A 14,283-nucleotide genomic window follows, 5' to 3' on the forward strand; every position below is an offset into this window, starting at 1 on the left:
CTTGAAAAATAGCAATAATCCAACATTGTACCACAGTATACCCTCGATCACCAAGCGCAACAGAAGGGGAGCATCGCCACAAGCCTACAATAATTTCTGGATAAGCAGAATTTAGGTATGCTCAGTGCCAACAACCACAGCCAAGGTTGACCAAGTTGTTTTATCAATACAACCTACTGCTTTCCAAACCAGATTATTGGATACTAGTTCTTATAACTAATAAATACCATTTAGAAATTGAATCTCCGTGTATGTTCCTAAAAAATAGGCTAGCCTCCCAAAATTACTGTGAAACAAACCAAAACTAGGGTAGGTGAGGTAGGTGAGCCAAGCACAATGAATCATAACTTGAAGGAATATTTATTTAGTATATACTGTACTAGATTATGAAAATGGTATTTACTTCAACAATCAATACGGGTAAGAAATTACTGTACTAGCTTACCAAATATTTGTGAAAACATGAGTAGGTTAGGTTACCGTAATTATACAACAACGTACTGTACTGTAATCATATATTACACATCATTTTCTTTATTCTATAAAATTTCCACACAATTATAGCTACAGCATTCAGTATGGCTGTGTATGTCTCACCGTTAAGACTTCATTATCAGCTGGTAGTAAAACCATACACCTAGTTAATTCAACAGCTGAACAGAATGGCCCCAAGTGTCTGTCTGTGTGGCACAAGGCATGTCATAATTTGTTTACTGCATATATACTGTACTATAAACAGATGTTAAGTCAGACTTTCATATTTTAATGGCAATTATATCTTTTTTATTTCTAATGGGTACGGTTAGCTTTTAATCAACTTGTTTTTTAAATTGGAATTTTTGAGGTCAAGATGGAAATTATCACCAGTTTCCTGATTTTCATCATCATCATCATCTCCTCCTACACCTATTGACGCAAAGGGCCTAGGTTCGATTTTGCCAGTCGTCTCAATCTTGAGCTTTTAAATCAATACTTCTCCATTCATCATCTTGTGGAGCCCAGATTTTATTGCTTTTAATAAAACTGCAGCATTGTAAAAAACTCCTTCTATTTCTCTCAATACAATTATGCTATACATATACATATATTAAACTATCCTATGCACATAAAATCCCATAACTATTTTGCTAATTTATTACAAAACTCATTTTGTGTTGCAAAAATGACGAGGATTAGGCAGTGACCTGGCTAAAACAATGCTAGATAAGCAAAGGTTTACTTTAAAAGTACTGTAATTAAAAAATAACAACACCAAAGACAACCCCTGACATTGGAGTACCTTTATGAACTTCCACTCATAAAAACTGGAAAGGTTAATATTTTACATCTGTAATAAAGTACAATATGAATAGGAAATTCAGTTGTTAAATAAGCAACAAAAATCTTCTAAATAAAATATTAAATACAGTACACATTTGGAGAATTTACTGGTGAAATGATCCACGTCTGAAAAGGAAGCATTACTTCTAAAGACACCTTATATGTGAAGGTGCCCTCGGAAGCAAGTCCACCTTCTGTGTATCTGCCAATTTACTAGTAAAGGTTAGGGTAACTACAGTAGTCGGAACACTACCATACGAGGTCATGCGTTCAGCTACATTCCAACACAACCGTTCAAATTTTGAAATAGGTTCATCAACCTTATTATCCTTTAAACTACAACTTCTAAAGCCATTTCCTAACCTTATAATGTACAGTATGCATCCATGTATGTCATACTTGGAGGGATGACAAGAGGGTAAGGGGGTTTTAAGGTGTCAATGGGGAGTAGCCTGGTAAATATAGTCATTAATTTCAATGTCAAATCTTGTTCAATGGTTGAATTATGACACCAAGTTGAATTCTGATGTCAAAAGTATTATGGTGTACATTACTCAAATTCCAAAGCAACAGCCTGCCCGATAGAAAGTAAAATTACACCCAATAATCAAGAAAAAAATAACCAAGAGAAGTCTGAAAAACCTTGTTAACAGTGCTGCAACTTTAAAAAGGCCCTTAAAAGTCAACCCCCCCCCCCCCCCAAAGATCTTGAACTAGAAAACTCTCTTGAAAATTTCACCAAATTAACAGTCATTCTAGAGGCAAACTTACATACCACTAAATTAAGCACATGGCATAAAAATTCAATTAAGGTTGAAGGCCATTTTGGAGGAAAAGAAAAAATTAAGGAGCCTTTGTATATCAGCGGCCTGTTCCTCCTGCATGGATAAAAAGTGGACATTAACTGACCTAATCTTCAACATCCTAACCTAACCTACAAGGCGTGTCCTTAACTAAAGAGTGGCTAACGCCACCCGCTGCGACCCCCCTCACACTGCCGTATTCTAATTCAGCCATAATAATACATACACGTGGCTGCCATCATACATACACCCCAAAAAAAGCATCACAACAAGCAACCTTTTCCTATGATTATGTTAAAAAGCAGTTTATGGCCATGAAAAAGGGCAACAACAAATTTTGGAAAGGGCTGAAAAATAAGTACCGTAATTACCTAAAAATTTAATAAGAAATCAGACATTGTAATTTACGGATATTGCACATGTTGCACATCTTTTATTCTACGGTTTTCTATAGGGGGAAAATTTGGGATGGGCGAGCCATTCATGCTAAAACACCCTAAACCTTGAAGTATATATTAACCCTTACACAGTTCACATACTACAATGTCCAATAAGTAAAGGAGCCTTTGTATATCAGCGGCCAGTTCCTCCCGCGAGCATAAAATATGGACACCAACTAACCTAAACTCCCCCCCTAACTTAACCTACAAGCCGTGTCCTTACCAATTTACCTAATGGGGGGGCTTAACGGCACCCTGTGACCGCCTTACACACCCATATTCTTAGTCAGCCGTCATCATACATAACAGGCGGCCACTATTATACATACACCCCAAAGTAAAAAACCAGTGTCATAGATCAGCTATACACTTGTGCCGGTAACAGGAGTAAATATTAACCAACATCAGGCAACTAACATTCCCTTCAACCCACTTCGACTAATAGCCAGTTCATAACTACGGTAAACCGAGAAAAGATGCCTTATTCTTACGCTGTATATTCCCACGTATTTCTGAACGGCGCACGGGTAAAGTTTAACCAAAAAATACACGAATTATATATCCAGGAAAAAATTGATGTAATCAATATATTAGCCTACCATGGTGAATTAATATTGTAAAAATTACCCAAAAATTTTCAAAATTCCCACGTATTTCTGAACGGCGCACGGGTAAAGTTATAGCCTACCATGATGATTATTATTGTAAAAAGTACTTGAAAAGCCTTAAAATAAATCTTTATTAGTAAAACATACATAATACACTATAACACATGTATTTCCGAACGGCGCATGGGTAAAGTTATACGAATAAATACACGGTTTATATATTTGGGAAGAAATTGATGCAATCAATAAAATAGCCTGCCAAGGTGATTTAATATTGTAAAAATTGATTAAAAAGTCCTAAAATAAATCTTTATAAATAGAAAATACACAATTCAATATAACACCAAAAAAATACAGATTATATATCTGGGAAAAAATTGATTTAGTCCATCAAATAACCTACCAAAGCAATTAAATAGTCAAAATTACTTACAAATGTTCTTTAAATAAATCTTTATAAGTAAAAAATACATAATTCAATATAAAACACCAACCTTCAAATGTACGTCACCATTAGGACAAACAAAATGACAACCCTAATCAAAGGTAATTTCTTTATTTTAAGGGTAGGCCCTTAACTAAAAATTCAGTTATTTCCTAGCATAATTCATAGCTAAATTAATGCAAATAATTCCATTAGGTTTCAAAATGACCCATTTTTATTTAGCCATCTAAGCCTATAACCCATTTTACTCAATAGGCTTAAGAACCCGGTTAAAAAAAGCCTAATAAATCGGTTACACTAAGCCTAATAAAAGGTAGATATATCAAATTTAAACCTCAAATACCTTTTAAGCTTCTAAAATCGATGGAAATGTAATAAATTCACACTTTAAAAGCTTGATAAACTAATATTGCAACTGACAAGTCGCCTTCGTCTGGACTGACGGACACACCAGTCAAGGCCGCCGGCCATTAACGCCCTTAATATGCCCTTTAAGCCTTATTGCATAGCTTCAAAGTCCTCCCTTTTGTTCCGTTATCCTTAAAATCAATTTGTAAAGACTCACCTTCAAAGTTTTCAGCAGAAAGAAACTAAAATACAATGGAAAATAATAGGTTGTTTTTGTCTTTCACTAAGAGATTCCCCTTTTGCAATTGTTTCGACAGAGGTTTTGGTATCTATAGTTCCAGTAATATTTTACTCCTTATTACGTTACTTTCCTAATATGTTATTCATTATTATTTATTAAAATTAATCATAAAAAGTCTATTTATAATTTTATATATTTCAAAATAAATGTATTATACATATATTTTCATTTTTACACTCAATAATTCCAGCTTTGAATATATTTTAAAAGACTAAGAAAGTCTTCCTTGAATTGATCCTTATAATAATGAATCACAAAGGTTCGAATTCTCCTAAAGTACTTTTTTGATTACTTTAGATATCATAAGTCACTTGAAGTAGATGATCCTCTGTTATTTCGAAAAATTATCTTATCTCTCTTATGACACTTTCCCTTTTGCAGACGACGGATTTTAAGGATTTAAGGATTTTAGGATTTTTATTAACTCTAGCGAACCCTCTCTAGGTATGAGAGTGCATTACAAAAATACACAAAATTATAATTTGACTTAAAATAATAATGCAAGATGGCAGTAAAAAGAAGGAAATTTTGCGACACTTGAAAAAGGCAAATGTTGATCCTTAGGTCACTGTTCCGCCTGCTGAGAAATAAGAGCACGTGTTGGCATAAGGCCACTAAATTGATTGTTAAAATTAACTTATTTTATTTTGGCCTGGTTGTAATCAATATAAGTAGCTATAGGTAGTTTACTCTTTCCTGTTATAGTAAGATTTTATTTGTTGAAAATTTGGTTACCGTTTCAATAAAGTCAGTATTACTTATTATTATTATTATTATTATTATTAGGTAAGATACAACCCTAGTTGGAAAAGCAGGATGTTATAAGCTCGAAGGCTCCAACAAGGAAAAATAGCCCAATGAAGAAAAGAAACGACTGTAAAAGAGAAGTAATGAATTTATAAGCCCTAGAGCTCCAACAAGGAAAAATAGCTCAATGAAGAAAGGAAACAAATAAACGACTGTAAAAGAGAAGTAATGAATAATTTAAAAATATTCTAAGAACAGTAACAGCATTAAAATAAATCTTTCATTGTTAAAACGAACTTAGTTTACACTTGCCTCATTAAAATCAATATGGGTAGGTAAAGGTAGTGCCTCATTTTTAATGTTATTGTGGGATTTGAATGGTGAAAATGGGTTATCTTATTTTGATTATTATTTTTATATAGTTTATTTATTACCTTATTTCCTTTCCTCACTGGGTTATTTTTCCCTGTTGGACCCCTTGGGTTAATAGCATACTGCATTTTCAACTAGTAATGTAGCTTAGCTAATAATAATAATAATAATAATAATAATAATAATAATAATAATAATAATAATAATAATAATAATAATAATAATACCGTTTCAATAAAGTCAATATTACCTCTTATTACTAAATATTGTGTATGTATGCAAATGTTCAAAGCAGTAACAATCTCAATTGAAAAAAAAATATGCTTTTAGATACACGAAATATGTGCTTGTCTTTAATAAGTTATTTGACACGTTCATGTCATATTATTATTATTATTATTATTATTATTATTATTATTATTATTATTATTATTATTATTATTATTATTAGCTAAGCTACAACCCTAGTTGGAAAAGAAGGAAGCCATATAAGCCCAAGGGCTCCAACAGAGAAAAATATCCCAGTGAGAGAAGGAAATAAATAAACGATATGAGAAATAAGGAAAAATTAAGATAAATTATTTAACAAATAGTAACACCATCAAAACAGATATTTCATATATAAACTATAAAAACTTTATGTCAGCCTATTCAACATTAAAACAAGGTTATTATCATATAGGCAAATTGTATTTATGGTCATTCAAACTACAATTTGTGGTAAAGAATGTTTTTCAATTTTAAAATAGAAAATATGTAGTTTTAATGGCTGTGGAATTTTCTCAGTTCAATTAACTGTAAATTGAAATGCAAAACGTATTAATTTGTAAAAGAAGGTATTTAAAATTTGAATTAAAATACTATACCCAATTTGATTAAGTAACGTGTAATTTTTATTGCAAGTGAACAGGTGTTAATTACACAATTAACTCTGATAACTATAGTAAGCTAAAATATGTGGTAATGTCCCTGACTGGTAATTGCCAGACTGGGGTTCGAGTCCTGCTCAAAATCGTTAGTTCCATTGGTAGCTGCAACCTCACCCTCCTTGTGAACTAAGGATGGGGGCTTAGTGGAGCCTATAGGTCTATCTGCTGAGTCATCAGCAGCCATTGCTTGGCCCTCCTTGGTACTAGCTTGGGTGGAGAAGGGGCGTGGGCATTCTGGTAATCGCCAGACTGGGGTTCGAGTCCTGCTCAAAATCGTTAGTTTTATTGGTAGCTGCAACCTCACCCTCCTTGTGAGCTGAGGATGGGAGGTTCAGGGGAGCCTATAGGTCTATCTGCTGAGTCATCAGCAGCCATTGCTTGGCCCTCCTTGGTCCTAGCTTGGGTGGAGAGGGGGCTTGGGCGTTGATCATATGTATATACAGTCAGTCTCTGGGGCATTTTTCTGCTTCATAGGGCTATGTCACTGTCTCATGACCGGCCTTTAAACCTTTAAACTTCTCAGATGGCTTACAGACAAGTGTTATTGGTTCTTCGGCCTTTAATAATTTTTATTCGATTCATTGGTGTTTAATTCTCAGTGATGGTAGATTTATCACTACGTTATCAAAGAAAATGTAGCGGCCAATTTCATCAAGATAATAGAACGAGTTATTTTTTGTGGGGGGTGGGGGTCAGTGCCTTTAAACTTAATCAGAAGAAAACTTTAGCATGAAAATTCATATTCCCACATTGCATTGTAAAATACAATCCTATTATTATTATTATTATTATTATTATTATTATTATTATTATTATTATCTAAACTACAACCCTAGTTGGAAAAGCAAGATGCTATAAGCCCAAGGGCTTCAACAGGGGCAAATAGCCCAATGAGGAAAGGACATATGGAAATAAATAAACGATATAAAAAGTAATGAAAAAAATAAAATAAAATATTTCAAAAACATTAACATTAAAACAGGTATCTCTTGAATCTTTTTTATATGTAGTAACATCTCCACAGTATCTTTGTCATATGTCTGCATTTAACACCTTGGTGATTTCCCCCTAATAGTAGACTCAGTATATAACGAAAAATTAGAATAAATGGAAATAAATTAAAACTCCTTCCCCAGAAGGATACGAAGTCACACCTACTTCCAAGAATTAGCAAAGCTGTCCCTCTAATCGATCGTGCATGTGGGTAAGAAATGTCAAAGGAATTTTCTCAATTTTCTATCTCGAATTTTAATTCTTCCAGTAGAAGGTGTATCCAAGGTGACTTATAAACGATACAAGTACACTTAAAAATTTTGCCTTAAAAACGGTAAAAATCCTGGAATAAATTTTGCATGGCACTTACCATTTTGAAAACGGATATATTGACGCTAAGGACTGATGTTACGGTTGCCAATCCGTAAAAGATAATAACAAAGTAGGGTAAAAATTACGGGCGCCTATATTTTATTGAAATACGACTGAGAATTTCCGATTAAAATTACGGCTTTTTAACAGTGTAGCTATATATATGTGACGTATGGGACCACTAAATTCTATATAATCCATTTTATTTTAGTCTCCTTCTTTCCTAAAACTTTTGCAAAAAAAAAAAAAAAAAAAAAAAAACTACCTTCATTGGTTAATTTAGTTGTGATTCATCTCTTCTACCAACCTACAACTTCTTGCAGCATTTACTTCCAAATACGGGAACAGATCAGCCAGTTTGACTTTCACCTTCCATGCTAATTTATTGTTTACTAAATACAGAACAGTAAATCCAGATGTTCCTCTTGTATTTCTAATGTAGCTGATTAGTTTATATACAATAACGTTCGTGTAGTAATCTATTCTATCACTAATTTCATATAAGGTTTGTTTAAAAAAAAAAAGTATTCTTAAAACCAATTTTGCTTTCACCTTCTATACTAAATTTATTGTAGGCCTACACTGGATACAGTACTGTAAACCCAGAGGATATGCCCTTCTTGCATTAGTAATGTAGTTGAATAGTTCATATATTATAGAAAAAAAAAACTTATTGAAGCCAGTTTTGCTTTCACCTTCCATACTAAATTTATTATAGGCCTACACTAGATACAGTACTGTAAGCCCAGAGGATATGCCCCTCTTGCATTAGTAATGTAGTTGAATAGTTCATATATTATAGAAAAAAAACTTATTGAAGCCAGTTTTACTTTCACCTTCCATACTAGATTTATTGTAGGCCTACACTGGATACAGTACTGTAAACCCAGAGGATATGCCCCTCTTGCATTAGTAATGTAGTTGATTAGTTCATATATTACAGAAAAAAAACTTATTGAAGCCAGTTTTGCTTTTACCCTCCATACTAAATTTATTGTAGGCCTACACTAGATACAGTACTGTAAACTCAGAGGATAATGCTCTGTACTTGATTAGTTCATATTATTATTGTTATTATTATTATTACTAACCAAGCTACAACCCTAGTTGGAAAAGAAAAATGCTATAAGCCCAATGGCTCCTACAGGGATAAATAGCCCAGTGAGGAAAGGAAATAATGAAATAAATAAATAATGAAATAAATAAATAATGAGAACAAATTAACAATAAATCATTCTAAAACAGTAACAACGTCAAAACAGATATGTCATATATAAACTGTTAACAATGTCAAAACAGATATGTCATATATAAACTATAAAAAGACTCATGTCAGCCTGGTCAACATAAAAAACATTCGCTGCAACTTTGAACTTTTGAAGTTCTACTGATTCAACTACAAAAACGTTCGTGTAGTAATCCATTCTACCACTAATTTCATAAAACGTTTGTTTTAAAACACTATTATAGAAATGTTAAAGACTGGAAATAAATTTTCTATGATTTAAAGACATTGGAACATTAAAATTAATGTAAAAAGATATAAATGTAGGCCTATCATAAAACGGTACAAGTCAGGTATAGTTTCGTTTTCGAATGAAAATTATCTATAAATATTTTTCGTTTGTAGCTAATCATTCTCATAAAAAATACACTAACCACGGAGAACAATCGATAGTGAATTGCGGTTTACATTAATTAGATATATCCCATATCTAACTGATTACTCTATATAGGTCGAGGGCCAATGGAAGGTTATTGACGAAGTGATCAGATGATAACGAATGCGCACAGCTGGCTAATTGGCTCAGGCTACGTTGCCATTTCTAAATTTTCTGCCAATAATAAGGTAAATATCCAATCATTATTATTATTATTATTATTATTATTATTATTATTATTATTATTCTCATCATCATTATCATTATTACCATTATTATTATTGCTACTATCATTATTATTATTATTATTATTATTACTTGCCAATCTACAACCCTAGTTGGGAAAGCAGGATGCTATAAGCCTAAAAGCTTCAACAGGGAAAATAGCCCAGTGAGGAAAGGAAACAAGGAGAAATAAAATAATTTAAGAAGGGAAACAACATTAAAATAAATATCCCCAATGTAAACTATAAAAAACATGCCAAACAAGAGGAAGAAAAATAAGATAGAATAGTGTGCCCGAGTGTACCCTCAAGCAAGAAAACTCTAACCCAAGACAGTGGAAGACCATGGTACAGAGGCTATTTTTATAATCGGAATATTGTAAATTGATATTCGTTTGCTTTATAAACAACAAAAGGCATCGTCTAGTTTAATTAACAAGAATCTTTTTATGAATAGTGGATATTACACAACTCATTGTCATATTACCGTGAGACCGTAGGCCAAGGCCCCCCCCCCACCCCCACCTCGACCCCTTTAGCAATTGGTGATTAATATATTTCTTTAATGAAATTGTCATAAAATTGTTCACGTTTTCTAAAGAGAATACAAAGAACATAACATAATTTGTTTAACTTTTTTAAATCCTGTAGAATGTGAACTCTGCAAATGTATATATATATATATATATATATATATATATATATATATATATATATATATATGAGTATATATAAATATATATATATGTAAATATATATATATATATATATAAATATAAATACATACATATATATATATATATATATATATATATATATATATATAAATATAAATACATATGTATATATATATACATATATACACACATATATATATATATATACATATATGTATATATATATATATATATATATATATATATATATATATATATATATATATATATATATATATATATATATATATCTGTATCTAGGCCTATCTATTTATTTCACAATGTAACTAACATCAATTTAGATGTCAAATATAAATACAGATTTTGAAAGTAACTTAACCCTTCTTCCAGGATGCTGGAAGGTATAAAAAAACATTTTCATGCTTTAATTTCTTTTTTTAGACTGGGCTGTGGTGGCTGTCAGTTGCAAATATGATTGCTGCAACCAGGGCTCTCATGTGATGTTCAAGGGATTACCTCAGAAATTACCTCAAATTTAGAAAAATTACTTTAAATGCTAAAAAAAAACTCATAAAACGTAAAACAATTATATCATGATTAACAAAATCTCTCTATTTTGTGAAAAAAAACCTGAATGATAAATTTTAGATAAACAATGTTACTCTACAATCAAAATATTACCATAAAAAATACCTTAAAATTACCTGGAAATTTCCTTAAATCAACCGAAATTACCCAATTTGAGGCAATTACCTTGAAAATGAGTGCTCTGACTGCAACTATCCTTAATAAAGTTACTACGCCAGTAAGTTTACCAACTGCAACCTTATTAAGAAAAGCTGCAAAAGTTATCAGAAGTTGCAACTGTATTTTGCAGAAAGATATTTAGTAATATTGTTAGAGTCTTGGGTATCAATAAAAATGATTTTCCATATTCTACACATCATTTCCATCTTAATTTGAAATTCTTGCCGTGACTAGCAACCAGCATAGTTATTGGTAATGAAATCATATTCTTTCCCAGAGTATACTTTTCCTCTCATTGGGAGTTAAGCAGTCGTTACACAGTCGAACGGTTCGTCGAACGTGGTTCGACAAACAAGATTTTGTAGTGATGTTCGAACGTGTGAACAGGGTAATTGGTTGTCGAACACGTTCGTCGAACGGATCGAAGAAAGCCAGGTCTAGCCTGACTTTTGTGGGCGGGGCTTCATTGTACACAAACCTTATGCATTTGTGACTGACTCCACCTATTCGAACCGTTTGACAAACAGGTTCGACAACCTAGTACAACGAATAGTTCGACAGTGTAAACCCCTCTTCAGTGTCGAGCTGATGATCGTATATTTATCTCTGAGGCATTGTCAGCATTGATGATTTGGCTCAGTGTGTGTGGGGGGGGGGGGGAGTTGTTATTAGCCTAGCACCACATACATGGCTATCATAAACCCATTGTATTGTCAATGGAAGATTTTAAAAGAAAGTACAAAAAGAACAAGGATCTTATGATATATTTTCCTTGTTGGAGCCCCTGGGCATAGCATCCTGCTTTTCCAACAAGGGTTGTACTTTAGCAACTACTACTACTACTACTACTACTACTACTACTACTACTACTACTACTACTACTACTAATAATAATAATAATAATAATAATAATAATAATAATAATAATAATTAGATGAAGGCCACGAAAATGAAGTAAAGAGGAACAGAACAGTCTAATGTCGACAATACTACAATCGACTCTCGACAGAGTCACAGAACAATTATTAGCTTACGAGGCCACAATGCTGATGAAGACGAACCTTGTGAAAATGGCGGAAACTTTCGTTCAACACTGACACTTACTAACTACTTTGATAAGGAAATCTGTCTTGAGAAACGTGTTTCTACTGCATAAGGACAAGCTACTTAAGAAACGATATAGATTCTAAATAAACTATTTCAGCAGCTGGTTCGTTAATACAAAAAAATGCGAACAGACTAATTAAAAAAAAACGATACTGGTCATAGATCAAAGACGAAAACAACTGACGTACGCAAGAGAAGAGATGCCGAATCTGAAGAATTCAATTAGAGATTGCTTCCATATGCTTCGTGAGTGTGACAGTGTTAGGAAGGTATAATTTAGATCAAAGTCGTATTTATTGCGAAGGGAAATAGGATATACGAATGAGAAGGATATAAATTTCACTGGTAGGGCATTAGATAGGATTTCTTTATGTAAGACATGGCTATGATGGAACAATTGGAATGTCATCAACTCTGAAATTATGCTTTGCAAGCACATTACTTTCATTTAACTACTCACTGATCACTTTTGAATGCTTCAACAGATGTGATCATATTGCCTGCTCATATAATACACAAAAATATTGCTGAAAAACATCAACATACTTCAGATGCTTCTCCGAAGGAACGATGCAGAGTAGAACAGAACACAGTTGTAGTTTGACTAGTAATAATGACGTTAATAACGGGAAATTGGACAACACCCAGCCACTTAAGAAAATACTTAGCCCTTTACGTGAAATACTTTCTACAGAGCAACGAGCAAATAGGCTTGTTAAATTAGTCCTATTGTTGGCCGTGTCCTTACTTTTGATTATTTCTTTATATATCTTTTCGTACTATAAAGGTAAAGAAGAATTTAGAAATTTTATATATATATATATATATATATATATAGCCTATATATATATATATATATATATATATATATATATATATATAGCCTATATATATATATATATATATATATATATATATATATATATATATATATATATATATATATATATATATATATATATAGGCTATATATATATATATATATATATATATATATATATATATATATATATATATATATATATATATATATATATATATATATATATGTGTGTGTGTGTGAACACTCATGAAGTAAAGAATACTGTTAAACAATTAAGTGTTCTATCAGCTGATGTCAAGATTTTTTTTTCTTTGCCCTTTTCCTGACAAATGCTTTTACTTGTGTAGTAAACAAATCATAAGTCTAGTTTCATAGTTTATCTGTTAGCTGTCTATTCAACGCTATTTGCTTTAATTTGTTATTGAACTTTTATAGTTTATTTCTAACTTCTTTGTTTATTTTTCGCATTGGGCCTATTTGCTACTTATCAGATTTCAAGCGCAGATCCAGCAAGTTCAAAAAGGGGGGCGGAACAGAAAACATAACCAAAGCAGCTTGGGGTCTGGGGGCTACTGTAAGCCCCCAAGAATCATTTTTATTTATTAAAAGACCAAACACTTTTTATAGGGACTTAGCAAATTGATGCGTTTAACAATAATAGCTTATATAAATGTTAGTATTTAACAGCCAAATCGAATCCTGCTATTTGCATTTTTACCGCTTACTGTGTCATATTATTATTATTATTATTATTATTATTATTATTATTATTACTTGCTAAGCTAAAACCCTAGTTGGAAAAGCAGGATGCTATAAGCCCAAAGACGCCAACAGGGAAAATAGCCCAGTGAGGAAAGGAAATCAACTACAAGAGATGTTTAAGAATAATAACATTAAAATAAATCTTTCATATATAAACTATAAAAACTTCAAAATAAAAAGAAGAAGCGAAATAAGATAGAATAGCGTGCCGGAGTGTACCCTCAAGCAAGAGAACAACATTCGAATAAAATATAATGTATAAATCAAGTTTAAGGTTTAGACAGCCATGACATTGTTTCTTAACAGAGGCAAACGACTGGAGACAGAAACAAGTGATTTATTTTAAAATGTTGTTATGAGATTATATGACAAACTTAGATTATTCAATTTGATGCGACAATATTCCAAAGAAATAAAGTTCTGACGGTTTTCTTTCCCTAATTTTTCGATGTAATAAAGGTATTTTGTTAATATATTTTTTAAACTGGTAAGAATAATGAAAACTTACTGTGATGAACTGTCAGAAATCTATCAAAGAATATACAGCAAAGAAAATATTAGAGTTGGGGACATGTAATTCAATGTCCATTAATATTGAACGCAT

The 14,283-nt window shown here is 31.9% G+C and overlaps 1 protein-coding gene across 3 annotated transcripts in view; it reads right to left on the reverse strand.

Moving 5' to 3' along the window:
• The window catches only part of Kap-alpha1 (karyopherin alpha1), a 45,744-nt gene extending 33,084 nt beyond the window's left edge, over positions 1 to 12,660 (reverse strand). The window contains exon 1 of one of the 3 annotated variants that reach the window (XM_068372275.1): positions 12,641 to 12,660. The gene's annotated coding sequence lies outside the window, so the exon portion shown is untranslated. Of the gene's footprint in view, positions 1 to 3,959; positions 4,103 to 4,181; positions 4,290 to 12,640 lie in introns of those variants that run through there. The other 2 variants (XM_068372273.1, XM_068372274.1) reach the window with 2 other exon arrangements.
• Between the last annotated feature and the right edge of the window lie 1,623 nt (positions 12,661 to 14,283).

This window comes from Palaemon carinicauda, chromosome 4, assembly GCF_036898095.1.
Source record: "Palaemon carinicauda isolate YSFRI2023 chromosome 4, ASM3689809v2, whole genome shotgun sequence".
Lineage (NCBI taxonomy): Eukaryota > Metazoa > Arthropoda > Malacostraca > Decapoda > Palaemonidae > Palaemon > Palaemon carinicauda.